An 8,490-nucleotide genomic window follows, 5' to 3' on the forward strand; every position below is an offset into this window, starting at 1 on the left:
TTACTTGTTGGGAGCTTTCCCATGTAAATAGTTTTATTTTCTTTTCTTTCCTTTAGGGGTCGAGAAGACCATATTGAAAATATTTAGTGGCTCTCATAAGCATGATTGTTTATTTAACTTAGAGCCCTTATTACTTGTCTTCTCTTTTGAGTTGAATGCTTGCAGATTCCAGCTTAGTCCTATGCACGTGCACTCTTATTATTATACACATCGTTCGGTCGTGCAAGTGAAAGGCAATAATGACGATATATGATGGACTTATTGGGATGAGAAAAGCTGGTATGAACTCGACCTCTCTTGTTTTTGTAAATATGATGAGTTCATTGTTTCTGAGTTAGCTTATTATGAAGTAAACATATTTGCAATGACATTTAGAGATTATAGTTTCTTGTGCCATGCTTGATTAGCTATGAGTTATAATGATTTACCTTGCATGCCAACATGCTATTAGAATGATTATGATGTGGTATGATGGGATGGTATCATCCTTTGAATGAATTGAGTGACTCGACTTGGCACATGTTCACGCATGTAGTTGAACCAAATCAACATAGCCTTCATGATATTTATGTTCATGGTGGATTATATCCTACTCATGCTTGTATTTGGTGTGAATTAATTTTAATGCATGTTTATGACTATTGTCGCTCTCTCAGTTGGTCGCTTTCCAGTCTTTTGCTAGCCTTCACCTGTACTAAGCGGGAATACTGCTTGTGCATCCAAACTCCTTAAACCCCAAAGTTGTTCCATATGAGTCCACTATACCTTCCTATATGCGGTATTTACCTACCGTTCCAAGTAAATTTGTATGTGCCAAACTCCAAACCTTCAAATGAAATTCTGTTTTTTATGCTCGAGCAGCTCATGTTACAACTAGGGCTGCCTATATCTTCCATGCTAGGTGGGTTATTCTCAAGAGGAGTGGACTCCGCTCCTCATTCACGAGAAAGGGCTGGTAACCGGGATGCCCAGTCCCATGATCCAAAAAGATCAAAGCAAATCAAAATAATTAAACAAAACTCCCCCAGGGCTGTTGTTAGTTGGAGGCACTCGTTGTTTCGAGCAAGCCATGGATTGATGCTTGTTGGTGGTTGGGGGAGTATAAACCTTTACCATTCTGTTTGGGAACTGCCTATAATGCATGTAGTATGGAAGATACAGCCATCTCATAGTTGTTGCGTTGATAGTAAAAGTATGCCGCTCAAAATGTTATTCAATCTCTATTTTAAAATCAAGCTCTGGCACCTCTACAAATCCCCGCTTCCCTCTGTGAAGGGCCTATCTATTTACTTTTATGTTGAGTCATCACCCTTCTTGTTAAAAAGCACCCGCTGGAGAGCACACTGTCATTTGCATTCATTACTATTGGTTTATATTGGGTATGACTTGACTGGATCTCTTTTACCATGAATTACAATGTTTAGTCAGTCCTTGATCCTTAAAGGTGCTCTGCATTTATGTTTTGTGGTCTCAGAAAGGGCTAGCAAGATACCATTTTGTTATATCATGTTATGATTGTTTTGAGAAAGTGTTGTCATCCGAGTTTTATTATTATGGCTCACTAGCTGATTATGCTATTGATATGAGTAATTATGAGACCTAAGTGTTATTGTGAGTATGGTTAGTTCATAATATTTGCTGAAACTTGAATGCTAGCTTTTCATGTTTACAACAACAAGAGCAAACAGAGTTTGTAAAGTTTTTCTTTATCACCTTCAGTTTATCAATTGAATTGCTTAAGGACAAGCAAAGGTTTAAGCTTGGGGGAGTTGATACGTCTCCAACGTATCTACTTTTCCAAACACTTTTGCCCTTGTTTTGGACTCTAACTTGCATGATTTGAATGAAACTAACCCGGACTGACACTGTTTTCAGCAGAACTGCCATGATGTTGTTTTATGTGTAGAAAATAAAAGTTCTGGACTGTCCTGAAAATCCATGGAGGCACTTTTTGGAATTAATAAGAATTTCTAGGCGAAAGAAATACACCAGGGGGCCCACGGCCTGTCCACGACACAGGGGGCGCCCCCCTGTAGGGCATGCCCCCCTATCTCGTGGGCACCCTGGACCTCCACCGACCTCAACTCCAACTCCATATATTCACATTCGGGGAGAGAAAAATCAGAGAGAAAGTTTCATCGCGTTTTACGACACAGAGCCGCCGCCAAGCCCTAATCTCTCTCGGGAGGGCTGATCTGGAGTCCGTTCGGGGATCTAGAGAGGAGGATTCGTCGTTGTCATCATCATCAACCATCCTCCATCACAAATTCCATGATGCTCACCACCGTGCGTGAGTAATTCCATCGTAGGCTTGCTGGACGGTGATGGGTTGGATGAGATTTACCATGTAATCAAGTTAGTTTTGTTAGGGTTTGATCCCTAGTATCCACTATGTTCTGAGATTGATGTTGCTATGACTTTGCTATGCTTAATGCTTGTCACTAGGGCCCGAGTGCCATGATTTCAGATCTGAACCTATTATGTTTTCATGAATATATGTGTGTTCTTGATCCTATCTTGCAAGTCTATAGTCACCTATTATGTGTTATGATCCGACAGCCCCGAAGTGACAATAATCGGGATACTTCTCGGTGATGACCGTAGTTTGAGGAGTTCGTGTATTCACTATGTGCTAATGCTTTGTTCCGGTTCTCTATTAAAAGGAGGCCTTAATATCCCTTAGTTTCCACTAGGACCCCGCTGCCACAGGAGGGTAGGACAAAAGATGGCATGCAAGTTCTTTTCCATAAGCATGTATGACTATTTACGGAATACATGCCTACATTACATTGATGAACTGGAGCTAGTTCTATGTCACCCTATGTTATAGCTATTACATGAGGAATTGCATCCGGCATAATTATCAATCACTAATCCATTGCCTACGAGCTTTTCACATATTGTTCTTCGCTTATTTACTTTTCTGTTGCTACTGTTACAACTACTACAAAAACCCAAAAACAATTATCTTTACTTTTGCCACTGTTACCTTTATTATCATACCACTTTTGCTACTAAACACATTGCTGCAGATACTCAGTTATCCAGCTGTGGTTGAATTGACAACTCAACTGCTAATACTCAAGAATATTCTTTGGCTCCCCTTGTGTCGAATCAATAAATTTGGGTTGTACTTCACCCTCGAAAGCTGTTGCGATCCCCTACACTTGTGAGTTATCAGTCCACTTTGTGGGACTTGGAGTATTGGAAAGATTTGGATCTGCGGCATAATCTTGATGTGATGCACATCAAGAAAAATATATGTGACAGCGTTATCGGCACACTTCTTAATATTGAAGGCAAGACGAAAGATACCTTAAAATCTAGGATGGATTTGACACACCTGGGTATCAAACAGGATTTGCAGGTGGAAGATGAAGGTAAACCACGGGATATGGCACCAGCTGTGTACGTCTTGGACAAGGTAAAAAGAAAAGAATTATGCGAGGTCCTGTCACGTGTTAGATTCATACATGGATTTGCTTCCAACCCTGAAAGGAGAGTCAATGTAGATGGAAACAAGGTACAAGGGTTGAAAACTCATGACTACCACGTCCTACTTCAAAGGGTTTTACCTATTATCCTTAGAGGATTGGGCCGCCCTGACTTATACAAAGCAGTTGCAGAGTTGGGACAATTCTTCAGGGAACTCTGCAGTAGAAATATCATGATAGATGCTTTGGAGCGTCATAGAGACAAGATACCAACTATCTGATGTGACCTTGAGAAGATATATCCTCCAGCCTTCTTTGATGTGATGGTGCATTTGGCTGTTCATCTACCTGATAAGGCACTACTTAGAGGTCCAGTACAGTATGGATGGATGTACCCTATTGAAAGGCGGCTAGGCACTTTCAAGGGCTATGTTAGGAACAGAGCTAGACCCGAGGGTTCCATTGCAGAGGCCTACATTACTATAGAAGCATTGACATTCTCCTCAAAATACATTGAAACAGCTGATCAGCTTAGCAAAGAGGTGGGTGAAGACAATCCCGGGCTCAATGATTATTCTGTTCGAGTTACAAGAAAGAGTCGACAAGAGGATAAACCTAAAGATTTGGACAAAATGGTTTGGTATGTGTTGAATAACTGTCCTGAGATACTACCTTATATCAAGTAAGTGCTAAGTACTATAGTGTATACATCGTAATCTACTAAACTTGCAGCACATTCTTATATATTTATATGTTTGACGCAATCACTATGTTGTGCGGCATCTACAAAAAGGAGTTACTGCCGCAAAATCCAAGAAACATTGACAAACTGGTTATGGCAGGATTTGTGAAATGGTTCAAGAGCCATCTAAGCTTTTGAATTGCAGTGTCAGTTTTTTTAATATATTGAGTACATAAGATGATCAGCTTATCTATTTTCTAACCATAGGTTAAGAAGATGCAGGAGGATGGGCACGCAGTTGATGATGCCCTTTACGCACTAGCAATGGGTCCTGATACTCGGGTAAGACATTATGAATCTTGCGTTGTTGGAGATGTGCACTACAACACCCTTTCATGCGACAACAGCAGGAAGATACAAACCAGTGCCATCATGAGCACGGATACGTACGACAGAGAGACAACTGAAATGTATGCTAACATAACAGAGATTGTTCAGTTGCAGTATATCTCCAGTTTCGAGGATCATCGGTGCGTGGTTCTGTTGTGCTGTCATTGGTATAACCTATTTTCCATGATCGCAAAATCCAGAGCTAATGATTATTTCAAATCCATCAATGTCAAGGCGGCGTACCAGACCAACGAGCCTTTTATTTTGGCAAATCAAGCAACACAGATATTTTTCTTGGAAGACACATTTGCACGTAGCGATGACTGGAGAGTATTGAAAAGGTTTGAGCAGAGGAATTCGGTTTTAATGAAGTTGCACAACAAGATGATTCTTACACTGCTCCTGATGTACAAGATTCCAAAGATGTTCCTAATATCTTTGAGAACCATCACGTCAATGACGCTGGCGAAAAGATTGCATGTCGTGCTGTGGACATACAAGAGTTGCTCAAGAAGAAGCCAACGTTCGAGGACATTGAGGATGAAGAAGAAGATTACTCTGTGGGGATTTACAATTCAGACTGATACACATGGCGAAGATGTTGACGCTGCTGCTGAGGATAATGATTAGATTGCTTTTGTCGTATTTGCCTGTCAGAAGACATTTTTTGTCTACTATGTGAAATTGTGTTTGCTATGACAACTGGAACCTGATGAACGTGTTGTTTAGTATTTTGCTGTGAGAACATCACTTGTTATGTATGTTGATTTGTGTTTGGTGATTGTATGACGACTAAAACATGATGACATTGTTGTTTAGTTGTACTCATATTTGGCTGTGAAACTTGAATTTGATGACATAGTTTGTTGTTGGACTGCAATTTGCTCGACGTCTTCGAATGGGAACAAAGCTAACCCGACAGGGCCTCTGCTAATTTATTTATTTATTACCAAAAGGGCCTCTGATATTTGTTTTTTTATGAGCAAAAGGGGATACCCCTCGATTTTCGTTAATAGAAATCATTAGATGTTCACAACACTATGCCCAGCCTGCTACACAGGTTTCATTCATTACTAGTTTCATCAAAGTGCTCATGTCATAGCCACTGAATACATCATGAGTGCTACATACACTGCAAATAAAGAGAGAATCATACTACAGAGCACATCGATTTTTCTCATTATCTTCACAAGCTCTTTCATCTCCTCATTGCTGTCAAGGCCATTCAGCAACTGTTGCTTGGCCATGATCAGAGGAACTGCATCTTTAACCTTCTGCTCTGCATCTTCCTCTTCTGTCGTTCCTTCAGTTACTTGTCCAGCACCCCAACCTGCTGGTATTGGGATTCCTCGGCAAACCAAATAATCAGCGTAGTTGCATTCCCCCACATCAGCAACTTCCCAGAAATACAAATCACACGAATCTTCCCTTTTCTGCACGAATCAAATTGGAAGATCATCAACCAAACTATTAAAAAGATCAGTAACTGAAAGCAGCAGAACAACACTTAAACATATTATTACCCCGTGATTTGGGCATTTGTAGAAGACTCGGTCAGGGTTGAGGATTGTGGTTGAGACGCGACGGATGACCCTGCTTGATTTGCAGCAGTGGCACCACACCAACGGCAGCGGGTCGCGATGAGCAACCGGCTGTGGTGCGTGTGCCAGCGGGGGTGTGATGAGACCCATAGGCGATGATACAGGTGGTGACTTGGCGCATATCTGGTTGTTGCCTGCTGAAGAGCAGGTGGACGAGCAGCCAGCGGACATGGTTGCTGCGGCCAGAGCTTCTGATGCTAGGCAGAGTAATTAGAGAAGAGGAGAAGCAGACATTGGATATGTCAGTTTCATTACTTGCAGAGTAGCATAGCACCATATATAGTGATAGTCTAGGTATAGATTCGAACTAGCTACAGGATCACGTCTCTCTTTTTCCTAAAAATCAGCAACATCTCTTTACTGGTACACTAGCTTGTTCTGTACGCCTTCTCAAGTCTTTGATTTTCTTTCTTTTTTTGCGAGGAAGGAAGGAGGACAAAACTGAGAGTTCCTGGCACTCGAACCCAAGACCTCTCGGTTGAAAACCAAGGGTGCTAGTTACTTATGTGGCGAACGTCCCCTGGGAGGAGGAGGGCAGACGAACGCATTTTCCTCGCAGTTTTAGTTGCGACACAAGATCGAACGGTCACAGTTTCGGGAATGTTATCAGGCGAACGAGCCCAGTTTTTATTTTCTTCCTATATATAAAAAAGTATGCTACTTGGTGTCAGCTTAGTCAACGTCTATTGTGTTTCTTCAGTCTCTTCTTCCTCCAGCCGCCAAAGCCAAACCAGCGCCAACGGGACTGCATGCTCCCGCCTCCCACGGCTGGTTGTGCTGCCCCGCACACATCATGGCCACATCGCACCCTAAAACTCTGCGCATCTTCCTCAGCTCCTGTTAGTTCCCAGCTGAGGCCTCACCATTGTCATCCGCCTTGGTTCACTTGCCGCGGTGCCGCCCTCCAGTGTTGTCAACATGGTCAACAACCAAGAGGAATAAGGAGATGATTGTACATGGTGAGGATGACGGTAGGGACCCAGCAGCGCGCGTAGTAATTTTCTTTTTTCGGGACGGAGAAGGATATCAACTGGGTTGTGCGGGAGCTATGGCCCGTCTAGCCCAGGCTTGTATTTCATATGTTTAGCACATGACCAGCCCAGTTTGTTTGTTTTTCTTTCTGAAAATGGCTAGCCCGGCTATTTTGTTTTTTGCATAATAACCAACGTAGGCCTACTTGCTTTTCTACGCCCTGCTGGGCCGAAAATCTTTCAAGAATAGAAGGGATGCATTTTGCCCAGAAAATGGGCTATAAGTAATAAGAAATGGGCTATAAGTAATAATAAATGGGCTGTAAAATGATAAAATACAGCAAACAAGCAATTAGTTCCAAAATATTTTTTTCTTTCGGATCTTGATATTTTAAATTTCATTGTTTTTGTGCTGGTAAAATTTCATTGGATTTAAATTAAGGTATGTTTAGTTTTTAAATTAATTTGAATCTGGCTAGAAATTTTGGGTTGTATGTTGTTTGGGACAGATTTGGAGGCTAACTTGTGGGTCTACTAGGTTGACGTGTATGAAAGGCTTTGTCAACTTAGTCCACAAACGATTCTAGCAGCAGTGACCATTGGATGTTAATCCAACGGCCGTGCTGCTTCTTCAATATCTGATCTTCTTGCTCCAGCCACCCAAACCAGTGCCGGTGGGACTGCCTGCTCCCGCCTCCCGTGGCCGGATGTGCTGTCGCAAAGGCTGCACCGCCCCACCCTACTCCATTGCTGGCCAGGCCATTCCTCTACTCACCCACACCTCCTATTATTTTCTGGCGAGGGCAGCCGGACAAGTAAACCCTCGTACTCCCCACCGTGTGGGCAACCACTGCCGAGTCTTTCCCGGCTGTGTGTTGTTCCCTTCCTAGGCCTCGTCGTCATCCACCGCCCTGGTGCCCTCGGCGCGGCATGGTCAATGAACGACATCCATCGAATGTGGACTGTACGTGGAGAGGCTGACAGCTGGGTCCACGGCCGCACACAAGGAAATGCCTCCTTATTATGCGCAAAATAATGATTCCTCCACCTGACATCTGGGACCCACCGGAAGGGCCTCTGTATTTCGTGAAAAAAGACCCCCCTCCCGCTGACAGGTCGGACCCACTAGCTATATCTTCACACGCAAGGAAGTGCCTCCTTATTATGCACAAAAAAATGAATACTCCCCCTGCTAGCTGGGACCCAACATAGTGGGAGGCTGACTTGTGGGCCTACTAAGTTGACGGGGATGGAGGGCTTTCTCAACTTAGTCAATATGGACGATTCTAGCTCCAGTGACCGTACGATGTCCATCCAACGGCCATAGTGCTTCTTCAACCTCTGGTCTTCTTGCTCCAGCCGCCCAAAGCAGCACCGGTCGTGTCGCCTGCTCCTGCCTCCCATGGCCGGTT

Source organism: Triticum aestivum, chromosome 7B, assembly GCF_018294505.1.
Source record: "Triticum aestivum cultivar Chinese Spring chromosome 7B, IWGSC CS RefSeq v2.1, whole genome shotgun sequence".
Lineage (NCBI taxonomy): Eukaryota > Viridiplantae > Streptophyta > Magnoliopsida > Poales > Poaceae > Triticum > Triticum aestivum.